Source organism: Geotrypetes seraphini, chromosome 4 (genome assembly GCF_902459505.1).
Source record: "Geotrypetes seraphini chromosome 4, aGeoSer1.1, whole genome shotgun sequence".
Lineage (NCBI taxonomy): Eukaryota > Metazoa > Chordata > Amphibia > Gymnophiona > Dermophiidae > Geotrypetes > Geotrypetes seraphini.
In genome coordinates, this window is record NC_047087.1 from 283,156,932 (window position 1) to 283,170,256 (window position 13,325).

The following is a 13,325-nucleotide window of genomic DNA, read 5'->3' on the forward strand; positions in this document are numbered from 1 at the left end:
CATAAACCCTACTGCCTTAAAGCCAGCAGATTAACCATTCCCCCTAACTGTATCCATGGCATCCTGTTTGTCTGTCTTGTCTGTTTAGATTAAGCTCCTTCGAGCAGGGACTGTCTTCTGTGTGACTCTCTACAGCGCTGCGTACGTCTGGTAGCGCTATAGAAATAATTCATAATAGTAGTAGTAGTGTGAAGAGTTTCAGTGTTTGGGAAGCAGAGCTGAGATTGTGACGTCATAATGCCTCATTCCACCAATGCCTGAGCCAACCTCATCAGTGATGTCACAATGGCTTGAATGTCCTGTACTCTCCACTGCCCACCACCCTAGCCTGCTGATTAACCATTCCCCTTAACTGTATCCATAACATCCTGTTTGTCTGCCTTGTCTGTTTAGATTGTAAGCTCTTTCAAGCAGGGACTGTTTTCTTCTTTGTGATTCTGCACAGCGCTGCATACATCTGTTAGTGCTATAGAATAATTCATAGTAGTTGGGAGCAGAGCTGAGATTGTGATGTCATAATGCCTCATTCCACCAACACCTAAGAGCCAACCTCATCAGTGATGTCACAATGGCTTGATTGTCCTGTACTCTCCACTGCCCACCACCCTAGCCTGCTGATTAACCGTTCCCCTTAACTGTATCCATGACATCCTGTTTGTCTATCTTATCTGTTTAGACTGTAAGCTCCTTCGTGACTCTGTACAACACCGTGTATGTCTGGTAGCGCTATAGAAATAATTAGTAGTAATATTGGCCCTGATTCTATAAATGGCACCTAAAACATAGGTGCTGAGGAATATAGCGTATAGCGCCTGTCAATCTTCAATTAGACACCGTTTATAGGTACCTAGCAATGCCTAAATTGGACTTAGCACCGACAGGTATCAAAATGGTGGGCGCCCCCCTATTTATGTCAAGGTTTTCTTTGCCTAAATATTGGCGTCTAACTCCAATTTAGGCACCTAGATGTAAAACATGCCTAAGATCCGCCCACAATCCGCCCCTAGTCATGTCCACTTTTAGGTAGGAGCCTTTGACTATGTGCCTAGCTGAAAGTTGTAGACGTCTACCACGTAATTAATTAAAATTTTTGTCAATTATGAGTTCATTATTGCTCATTAACTTACCCCCCCCCCTCTTTTATGAAACTGCGATAGCAGTTTTTAGCGCAGTGAGCCGTACTGAATGGCCCGCGCTGCTCCCGACGCTCATAGAGTTCCTATGAGCGTCGGGAGCAGTGCGGGCCATTCAGCGCGTCTCTCTGCACTACAAACTGCTAGCGCAGTTTAATAGAAGAGGGGGTTAGGGTTACCAGATGCACAGATTACCCCGGACAGGTCCTCCTTTTCGAGGACATGTCCGGGGGTCCAGATGGCTTTTCAAAACCCGGCATTTTGCCCTGGTTTTGAAAAGCTTCTCACCAAAATTGCATCGAGAAGGGGCATCCGCACATGCGCGGACACAACACGGTTGATATCTCGCACACACGCGGATGCCATATGGGGGCGGGGCGGAACGGGGACTGGCACAGGCAGAACGGGGCGGAACTGGATGAGCCTGGGGGGCGAGGTAATGGGTCTGGATTTTTCTCTTCAGGAAAATCTGGTAACCCGACGTTACCGTCTCTGATTAAGGTAATTCAAAAAATTACGTTAGGCAATTAGATCAGCTGGGTGCACCAATCTAGGCACCTCATTTCAGACACCATTTAAAGAATCTATGGACCATTCGGGTCTTTATCTGCCGTCATCTACTATGTTATGTTATGTTATGTAATCTGGGCTTTTATGTAATAGGAGCCTGAGGTTTGTACTCTCCCATAAAAAGGAGGTGTTGAAATGAGTGGATTAAGTCATATGGAAATTTATTTTGGAGGAATGATAGAAATATGTATGGAATATTATTATTGTGAATCTAATTGTAATAAATATCTCTTTGTATTATATTATTGTATATTTATTTGATTCCTTCAATAAAATGTTATAAATCAAAAAGGAAATGGTTTTATTCAATGTCTTCAGGTACTTACTAAGACTCACTAGTAGGAGGAATTGAAGCATATGAAGCCATCTGGTGAATATCACCATGTTAATTAATTGCTTCCTCCACATCATTGGGGGTCACTGGAAATAGCTACATCTTCACATCCTTCCATGCTTTTCACGTTGCTTCACTAATCTACGCAATATATACACTTTCAAGCTGAGAGAACAATTATAGGAATATTCCAAAAGTAATTAAGACTAGGAAACCACAACATTTTATTGTATAAAGTTTCACACCCCTTCAGTGTTTGGGTGAAGCCCCTCGTGCAGCAATAACAGCTATGAGTGGTTTAGGTTTTGTATCCAGCAACCGTGCTGAAATATTTTGCCCATCTGCCTTGGTGAAATAGCTCCAGTTCTTTCAAATTGACGAGTTACTTTCTGTGGACTGCAGCCTTCAATTCTTGCTGGATTCAGGTCTGAGGGTTGACTGGGTCACTCAAGGACACACACTTTCCTCTTGCTGAGCCCCTCAATTGTTGCTACCCAACCCCCCCCCCTATCTTGAATCTGCTTGCTAATGTAGTAACTGATCACAATCTTATTGTAAGTTGCAATGATTCCTTGCAGAAAATTGAGGGTTATAAGAAACTATGGGCTAGATTCACTAAGGGCACGGATCCAATCCGTGAACGATCCGATCTGTGTCCGGGGGGGCTGATTCACAAATCGCCCTCATGCATCGGAATCACGCCTCCAACCGACCACCCAGATCGCTCTACAGTGATCCCGACGCATGCGCAGACCATCTGTAGATGGTCTGCGCATGCGCTGGCCCTCCGTGCCCGGCAGAGGAGGAAGCCTGCTTTTTTTTTTTCTTTGCATGCCTGTGGTTTTAACCTGCTTTAAACCTGAGGGTTAAAACCACGGGATTGCACTGCGGGGAAGGGCAGGAGAGTCAGGGCATGAGCTGGACAGATTCGGGGCCAGAGCCGGAGAGATTCAGGGCGAGAGCAGGAGATCGGGGCTGAGAGCAGATCGGGGCAGAGAAGCAGGGCAGAGAGCAGGGTGGCCGAAGGCAGGGCAGTCGGAAAGGACCTGAGAGATTGGTCCTCAGCAGTTGCATATTTTTGATCGGTCAGCCCAGTCAGTGTCCGCCATTTTTTTTTTTTTTTTTTAGTGATTCGATGCCTGCCTGCATTTGAATGCCATTCCCCCTCATTTGCATGCGTGGATCAGAGGATGATTGGAACAGAGGTTAGTGAATCGGGTCGGAGGGAAATTGGGTTGCAAAGGGGTCGCTAAGTGGTCGGAAGTTAATCGGTGGGCTTAGTGAATCTAGCCCTATATAGCATGGTACATTCAATGGTGTAGTAAGGGGGGTACAGCGGGTGCGGTCCACCCCGGACATGGTCTTCCTAAGTGTGCTTCACCCTTCCTCCTCTCTGCCCCCCTCCCCACACACTCTCCTTGCCATGCGCACGTGCCCCATGCCTTCCCCGTACCTTTTTCACTTCCCCGGCATCGGCATCCTCTCTCCGATATCACTTCTGGGACTCGCAACTAGGAAGAGACATCAAAGGGCAGGCCGACAATGACAGGGGCATGCTGCTCACACCAGAGAAGCTTAAAAGGTATAGGGAAAGGGAAGGGCACATGCACGCGGAAGGGGGGCAGGGAAGGGGGAGGGGAGCCACCGCCCTGGGCACCGCTTACCCTTACCACGCCACGGGGTATGGTTCTCCTGCTGATACAAGTTTACAAGGTTAATTAAAATTTGATATACTGCCTATCAGGCTTCTAAGCAGTTTAGAAGTTTAAAACAATGAGTTAGGGCAGTGGTCTCAAACTCATGGCCCGGGGGCCACATGTGGCCCACCAGGTACCATTTTGAGGCCCTCGGTATTTTTACCATAATCACAAAAGTAAAATAAAAGTTTCTTGATCATATGTCTCTCTAGCTATAAATTACATTACATTAGTGATTTCTATTCTTATTCCATGGACAGAACTCCTAACACTCCCTCTCACTTCTTCAACTCCCATCAATACATGTGAACCTCCACCTTCCCCTCTTATTCTACCCACCAAACCTATTAACTTCAATAACCAGTATTTTCCTGTAAATAAAATTTTACCTTCCTATTGTACACTCTTGTATATTCCTGTCAACTTCAATGACCTGTACATTCCTAAAATGTTAATTCCAATGATTTCATCATTTGTAATCTTAATTAATTGCTGTGAACCGCCTAGAACTCTCTGGGTATGGCGGTATACAAAATAAAGTTATTATTATTATTATTATTACCTTGTGGTTCAAGACGGATTACATAGGAAGTTATCTGGACATTTCCAAGGAATTATAGAGTAGAGCAGGATGCTTCAGGGTATTGAGATGATTCCTGCGGAGATTAGTTTGTCTTCAAGGATTTCTTGAATAGCAGGGTTTTTATTTCTTTTCTGAAAGTTTTGTAGTCTGGGGTGATCAGTAAATTGGAGAGTTGGTAGTCTAGTTTTCCTGCCTGTGTGGCTGGTAGGCCATCGTACAGTTTTTCTTTTTTTGTTTGACGTCTCTGATTGGAGGGTGCGTGAATGGTTTGTGGGTTCTTCTATGTCTGGTTGTGGTAGTTTGGATTAGGTGGTTTTAAATACTAGACAGTAGAATTTGAATAGTATTCTTGCTTAAGACTTAACCAAAAAGAAAGATTTATAAACTATAAAGAGTTTTACGTCATGCAAAATTGTCATTTCTTTAATAAGACATTAACTATTTTTTCTGAGGCCCTCCAAGTACCTAAAAATCCAAAATGTGGCCCTGCAAAGGGTTTGAGTTTGAGACCACTGAATTAGGGTGACAAACACTAATACAAACAGACGTACTGAAACGATAGGGAAAGAAGTACATGTCAAATAAGAAAGAGACAGTGAAGTAAATGTAAGGGAGATTGCCAAAAATACAGTGTAGTGAAGATAGAGATCAAAGTACTTTGAACAAAAATAATAAAGATCTTTAGAGCAAAATCTAAAGTAGCCTTAAACCTTAGAAGTCCCTATAGCGAGACCTACCATCCGATCATAGTGCATGAAAAATTTTAAAAATTTTAAATTGAAGAAGTTTTAACTCATAAATTTAAGGAAAAATATGTGTATAAATTGGTGGGTCTCGCTATAGGGACTTGGGTCCTTGGCTTGATTACACAATTCTGAGTGTAGGTTAACTTTCACATAATGTGACTTCTAAGGAAAAAGGACAAAACTGAGGGGAACTGGAAAGAGCACAGGAAGTATCAAAAAGAATGTCACCGAGTGGTTCGAAAAGCCAAAAGAGAGTATGAAGAGAGATTAGCCAGGGAAGCACGAAATTTCAAACCGTTCTTTAATATGTTAAAGGGAAGCAACCGGCTAGAGAGGAGTTGGAACCGCTGGACGACGGAGACAGGAAGGGAGTGGTGAAGGAGGAGAAAGAAGTGGCAGAAAGACATAACATGTTCTTTTCGTCTGTATTCACAAACAAAGACACATCCAACATACCGGAACCTGAGCAATTCTTCAATGGAAATCAAGCAGAAAAATTAACATCCATAGAAGTGAGCCTTGAAGATGTACACAGGCAGATAGAAAAACTAAAAACTGACAAATCCCCGGGTCCAGACGGAATCCATCCAAGGGTTCTGAAGGAATTAAAGGAGGAGATAGCTGTACTACTGCAGCAAATTTACAATCTATCCCTGAAAACAGGCCTGATCCCGGAGGACTGGAAGATAGCCAACGTTACGCCCATCTTTAAAAAGGGATCAAGAGGTGACCCGGGAAACTACAGACCGGTGAGTCTGACCTCGGTTCCAGGGAAAATGGCAGAAGCACTGATAAAAGAAAACATCAATGAACATTTTGAAAGAAACGAACTTCTGATAACCAGCCAACATGGTTTCTGCAAGGGGAGATCGTGCCTAACGAACTTATTGCACTTCTTCGAAGGAATTAACAAACGGATGGACAAAGGAGACCCCCATAGACATCATATATCTAGATTTCCAAAAAGCCTTTGACAAGGTGCCCCATGAACGCCTACTCCGGAAACTGAAGAACCATGGGGTGGAAGGAGACGTACACAGATGGATCAAAAATTGGTTGGCGGGTAGAAAGCAAAGGGTAGGAGTGAAGGGCCATTACTCGGACTGGAGGAGGGTCACGAGTGGTGTTCCGCAGGGCTCGGTGCTCAGGCCGCTGCTATTTAATATATTCATAAATGATCTAGAAACAGGGATGAAGTGCGAAATAATAAAATTTGCAGACGACACCAAACTATTTGGTGGAGCTCGGACTAAAGAGGTCTGCGAAGAATTGCAAAGGGAATGGGCAACGAGATGGCAGATGAAGTTCAACATTGAGAAATGTAAAGTATTACATGTGGGAAACAGAAACCCGAGGTATAACTATACAATGGGAGGGATGTTATTAAATGAGAGTACCCAAGAAAGGGACTTGGGGGTAATGGTGGACATGACAATGAAGCCGACGGCACAGTGCGCAGCGGCTGCTAAGAAGGCAAACAGAATGTTAGGCATAATCAAGAAGGGTATTACAACCAGAATGAAAGAAGTTATCCTGCCATTGTATTGGGCGATGGTGCATCCGCATCTGGAGTACTGCGTCCAATATTGGTCACTGTACCTTAAGAAGGACATGGCGTTACTCGAGAGGGTTCAGAGGAGAGCGACGCGTCTCATAAAGGGGATGGAAAACCTTTCATACGCTGAGAGATTGGAGAAACTGGGTCTCTTTTCCCTGGAGAAGAGGAGACTTAGAGGGGATATGATAGAGACGTATAAGATCATGAAGGACATAGAGAGGGACAGATTCTTCAAACATTTGAACAATAAAAGAACAAGAGGGCATTCAGAAAAGTTGAAAGGGGACAGATTCAAAACGAATGCTAGGAAGTTCTTCTTTACCCAACATGTGGTGGACACCTGGAATGCGCTTCCAGAGAGCGTAATAGGGCAGAGTACGGTACTGGGGTTCAAGAAAGGATTGGACAATTTCCTGCTGGAAAAGGGGATAGAGGGGTATAGATAGAGGATTACTGCACAGGTCCTGGACCTGTTTGGTCGCCGCATGAGCGGACTGCTGGGCACGATGGACCTCTGGTCTGACCCAGCAGAGGCATTGCTTATGTTCTTATGTTTAGATTTTGCTTTAGAGATCTTTATTATCTTGATTGAAATAAGAGAGAGAGCCATTTAGGGGTTATCCAAAGGGGAGGGAATCTGCCATCTCGTCGCCCACTCTCCTAGTTTGTTCAGGTCCCTTTGTAAATCTTTGCAGTCCTCTTTAGTCCTAACTGCACTAAATAGTTTGGTGACTATATACAGACAGCGATATTACAGAGAACTTTCGAAATTACATTGGCATGTTAAGTTTAGTCAAGTTTATCTGGAAGTGTTTTGGAAGTACATCAAGGTTGAAGTGGGGTCAGAGAAATTTGTCAAAGAGATAGTTTTGATTGACTTCCTCTAAACGTATGGTATGAAAATGCATTTGAGATGAAGTTGGTTAAACATTTGTTCCATTTGCCTGCTTGAAATGATAATGTTCTGTCAAGGTATTTCTTGTAGATACCGAGAAGCTGTTTTAGTTGGCTCTCTAGATTCACTGTTATAGAATATTCCTATCATAAGCTACAAGGCAGTTCCGTTGAAAGCTGCCAAAAGCTGTTTGTAAGCTTTTGCCAGCTTTCAACGGAACTGTAAGTCAGTCTTGTAGCGTATGATAGGAATATTCTGAATGACATGACTCTTACACGATTATTTGATTATTTTGTAGATGCCTGCATGTTTTTGCCTATGGCCCTGAAGCAGTGGACCGAGTGATAAGTCCACGAAACGCTGGCCACGTCGGCAATTTTTGGCAACTTACAGGCAACTTCTGAACTAACAATGACAATGATTAAGATAAGTACTTAGTTGTCAAATTCTATTGCAAACTAATAGAGAGATGTATCTATAGTTTATTAAAAAGTTACAGTTTACATAAAGGTCTTATAAAAAGTTAAAAAAATTTAAAAATTATATTTATTCAAACTTGAAGTAAACTGTATTGAATACATCCTCAGGTTTTTGGGGCCAGTGATTGGAGCAGGAGCAATTACGCTGAAGTTTCAGTCCATGATAGGACTTTGCGTAAGCTCCCATTCCGAGGCCTTTTCCTGAGTAGTTACAATCATTGTAGAATTAATTTTAGATATTTACTCTCTGGAAGTGGTATTTGGTATCATTTTTGTATATTGTGATAAAAATTTATAAACATTAGAGGTTCTGGTAGAAACCCGTTTACAAAGTATGTATTCTTTCCAATTAATATTTCCAAATTAAAGTCTTTTTGCTTATTTTTAAATGGGTTTCTACCAGAGCCTTTAATTCAGTAGCATAATTAAATGAAATATCTATTTCTGAAGTTTATAGGGACGGGCGGGGACGGAGGGGATTCCTCGCGGGGACGGGTGGGGACAGAGGGATTCCTCGCAGGGACGGGTGAGAGTCCTCACGGGGACGGGTGGGAACGGGTGGGACTTTGGCGGTGATGGGTGGGATTTCTGTCCCCGCGCAACTCTCTAATTGTGAGTCCACCGGGACTGCTTTGAGTGTGGTTGTTTAACTACAAAAAGGCAATTTACAAGTCCCAATCCCCCCCCCCTCTCCTTTTCTTTGGCATTTCTGGAACAAAGACCACAGAAGTCTGCCTGGCACTGTCTTTAGGTTCCAGTAACTAGTAAAGCTATAGAAATGATATGTAGTGGTTCTAAATTAACAGTCAATGCTTTTCCCAATTTCAGCCAGAGACCTCTGCAGTTCTCTTAAAGTAATCTTAGAGCTCACGGAGATCTTCTTTTTGCTTAAGATCAGACAACTGACTTTGAAGAGATGACTTGATCAAGGCAGTGTCTGGGGTGTGTCCAACAGTTTCCAGTTTACAATGATAGACCTGACGGTGCTCCAAAGGATATTCAAACACTTTAAAATTTTCTTATACCCTTCCCCCAATCTATACCTTTTAATAACTTCACCCTGGAATTCTTCCAGCATCCTAAGAGTTTAGCACCGAACTCTTAAATTGTTTAATTAAGAGTTTTTATTGGCTGAAAACCGGCGTTAGGCAGCATGTTTAGACTGAAAACCCACCTTTTTCATATAGCTTTCAATCCTTAACCCTACTCCTCTGCCCTCCATCCATTCCCGCTATTTAACCATTCCCTTTAACCATATCCATGACATCCCGATTGTTTGTCTTGCCTGTTTAGATTGTAAGATTTTTCGAGCAGGGACTGTTTTCTTATTCTTTGTGACTGTGCAGCGCTGCGTGCATCTGGTAGCACAGTAATGTAATGTTTTAATATTAATCACTTGTTTGTCAGTTTTAAAATGAATAAAGAATTTAAAAAAAAAAGAAAGAAATAATTAATATTAGCAATAGTAGACATTTGATTCAAATTAACTAAATATAACAGACACCACTTGATTTTTCATCCTGGAGAACTTGAATCAGCTCAGCTATTACAGAAACATAGAAACATGATGGCAGATAAAGGCCAAATGGCCCATCTAGTCTGCCCATCCGCAGTAACCATTATCTCTTTCTCTCTCCGAGAGATCCCATGTGCCTATCCCAGGCCCTTTTGAATTCAGACTGGACACAGATGGGCTCTGTTTAACTTACTCGTTTTAAGGGCCTTGTTGTGGCAATTTTGGAAACGGAACTAGTATGGGTTTGGTATGACAAAGGGTGTGAAGGCATCTGATCAAGATGTTTTGGTTTCTTATTCATAACTGCTTTTTAAATATTTCTAGTAAATATTTCTAGAATCATGCCATCATATTGAAAATGTAGTGTATAGATCAATTATATAAGCTCCTGCTTTAATGCATTTTGAATTGTATTTTTTAGACAGAAGAATGTGAAAAATATGCAAGGGTTTGAAGGATTTTACATGGCACTCTATCTTGTGCAATCTTGCGCTGGCTAGGGAAGGCATTCAGGAAAACGCATTCATCACTCCAATAGTGGATAATGAGGATTCTGAACGAGGCTAGGGTTTTTGATGAATGAGTAATCATAGGGATTGAACATGTCCAAGATTTAATTTCAAGTGTCACCCAGATGGTATGCTCTTTTCAGGAATTAATAAGTACAGTATTTGCCTGAGTAAAAGGGCCTGACCATAATTTGCCCTCCTGGAATGCATAGTGCACAAGCTTTTAGTCAGAGTAAAAAAAGATGTTCATGTGGATGTGTTTAGAGGGGGATTCTTTTTTTAAGGGGGGGGAGAGGAAATAGCCTGCAGGGAGATGATTTTCAATAGTATGCAGGCTATTTTGTCTTCTCTTGGCCACCCATACAAATAGCAGGCGTAACAATTGCAAATTGGTTTTGTATACGTATTTGGGGCTTGATTCTATAAACAGCGCCTACCTGTGGGCGTCTAAATCGGGGCACCTATTGATGTAGGTGCCTAACTTAATTTTCTTTTTTAAATTGGATAATTGGCACTGATCATTGAAAGCGCCATTAAAAACTGATTAAAAAACCATTTAAAAAAATTAACCCCCCCCCCCCTATTTTTACAAAAGAGCAAAAGAAGTTTTTAGCTCCAACTGAATGCTCTGCGCTGCTCCGATGCTCATAGGAACTCTATGACTGGTGGAGCAGCAAAAAGCATTCAGCGCACTGGCGCTAAAACCTCTTCTGGGTCATTAGTCGGTAAGCACCTACCATTTTGTGGTAGGCATCTACCTTGAGGCACCTACCTGGAAAATAGGTCTGGTTAGGAGGCAGAGTTTCGGCATAGATTGAGTTAGCCACTGATAGGTGTCTATGTTAAGACGTCTATATATTTTTTTTATTGTCCCTTTATTTTGGAATGATCTTCCAACTACTATTCAGTCTGAGCAATCTTTTCCTAAGTTTAAGTCATTATTAAAAACCTATGAAAGCGTCATTGCGGAAAAACACAAGGCTATGAATTCCTACACTAAAATCTGGAGTCCGGTTAACGCCTATTGCAACATAGGATGACGACATTCAGTTTATGTGCTGAACCACAGATACCACCCTTTGAACCTGGCTTTTCCTCTACGGCTCATTCCACACTTCCTATAGGTCAGGGGCAAGTAATTCTGGCCTCGAGAGCCGGAGCCAGGTCAGATTTTCAGGATATCCACAATAAATATGCATGACGTAGATTTGCATCTCAATGAGGCAGTGCATGCAAATCCGTCTCATACATATTCATTGTGGATATCCTGAAAACCTAACCTGGCTCCGGCTCTCGAGGACCGGAATTGCCTTCCCCTGCTATAGGTGAATGGCTCCGGTGTCTCTCTGTGTTTGGATATTACAATCATTTTTTTGGCTGTGTTTGTGCTGCTACTCTCCTCTTTCTTCATAGGCGTGGGTCTGCCTGCTGTATTATTCCATTACATTAGAGATTTCTATTCCGCCATTGCCTTGTGGTTCAAGGCGGATTACAAAAGAATTACAAAAAACGTATTACAAGAAGAAGATATCTGGTAATTTCTAAAGGAGATGGTAATTTCTAGAGGAGATAAAGAGTAGATGAGGTTGCTTTGGGGAATCGGGAAGGTATTGGGAAGTGGGAAGGAGCTAGCGGTATTAAGTCAATATTTTGTGACTCTTTGTATTGATGCAGCGTGCATGTCTCTTGCCTTGTTAACATTCATTTATTGTACTTTTATATACTAAAACCAGTATGATTCGATGAATGGCGCCTAGCTTTATAGACGGTAGGCGCCGTTTTCCTTGCCGCCTAACGAATTAGGTGCTCGCTTATAGAATCAGGCCCTTTGTGGTTACTAAGGGGTCCTTTTATTAAGGCGTGCTAACCGATTTAATGTGCGCTAAAGACTAGCATGTGCTAAGTGCTAAGGCACCCATAGAATATAATGGATACCTTACCATTTAGCACACGTTAATCTTTAGCATGCGCTAAATTGATTAGTACGCCTTAATACAAGGACCCCTAAATTTCAAATGGAACAATGTGATTTATGTTATGTAGATGTCTGTTCATTGTTTGGGTAGACATTTATTATATACCATTTGCTGATTAGTGATATATATTGCATCTTTGATTTGTTATGATTGGATTTATGCTAAGTAATAATAATAATAATAATAATAATTTTATTCTTATAATACCGCCAAAGCAATGGTAGTTCGAGGCGATTTACAACAAAGAAGAGCTAGACAAACAGTGTATAGGGGTACAATGTAAGATCATCAAAATACAGGAGAGCATGATACAGAGGTGAGGCATAAGAGATTTTGGGAACAATTCGGTTAGGGTTGGAGAGGCTTGAGAGGACTTGGTTACAAATTGGTTAAACAAGTTTGTTTTTACAAGTTTTCTGAAACTTAGATAGGATAAGGAGTGCGTGATAATGTTACCCAGCCAATCCTTCAGTTGACCTGCTTGGAAGGCAAGTGTTCTGTTCAGGTATCTTTTGTAACGGCAGGCCTTTAGTGTTGGGTGGTTAAATAGGTGTAGTCTGCGTGTGGGTCTGGATGGCCATTCTAAGTTGAAATGGGGAACAAAGTATAAGGGGGCCGAACCTAGAATAGATTTGAAACAGAGACAGGCAAATTTGAACACCACTCTCGCTTCGAGGGGCAGCCAGTGGAACTTTTGGTAATAGGGAGTTAGGTGTTCCCATTTTTTTAACCCAAAAATCAATCGGATTACGAGTTTTGGATGTATCATATAGTATGATCTCCATAGAAAAGAATAAATAATCTGTAAGAATGGTTTATAAATGAATAAATGAAATGAAAAGATGTTGGTCATTTATCAAAGGTGTTCCAGATATGGACAATTAGCTACATATGTCTCTAACAAAAAAATTGTCACACTTAAGTACACAATGCTACAAAAGGCAGCAATGGACCAATAATTACACTTTGACATATTATTGAAATTACAGGAATTAAGACTTTCCAAATGTTTGGGCGGTCTCAGATTTCCAGAAATACAAACAAGCCTTTTTAGTTAAAGCAGCCAGAATATGACTTAAATCTGTTACATCAGTGTTCTTCAACCACTGATCCACAGAAATTTCCTGCTGGTCCACAGGACCAGCATGTGCATCGGGCCCCATTCAGTGCTCTTCAGCCGCCGGTCTATGGTGTGATCGATGCGGCGTTGTCTTTGGGCCGGCTCCCTCTTCCTCAGTGCTGCAGTGCACAAAGCTGTGGGAAGAGGCTCCTACACGCGTCCTGCGCCTAAACCAGAAGCCTTCTCTCTGACACCGCAACGTCAGAGGG

The 13,325-nt window shown here is 42.1% G+C and overlaps 1 protein-coding gene across 2 annotated transcripts in view; it reads right to left on the reverse strand.

Moving 5' to 3' along the window:
- The window catches only part of LOC117359870 (zinc finger matrin-type protein 4-like), a 112,736-nt gene that overhangs the window by 16,568 nt on the left and 82,843 nt on the right, over window positions 1-13,325 (reverse strand). The gene's annotated exons all lie outside the window — the stretch shown is intronic.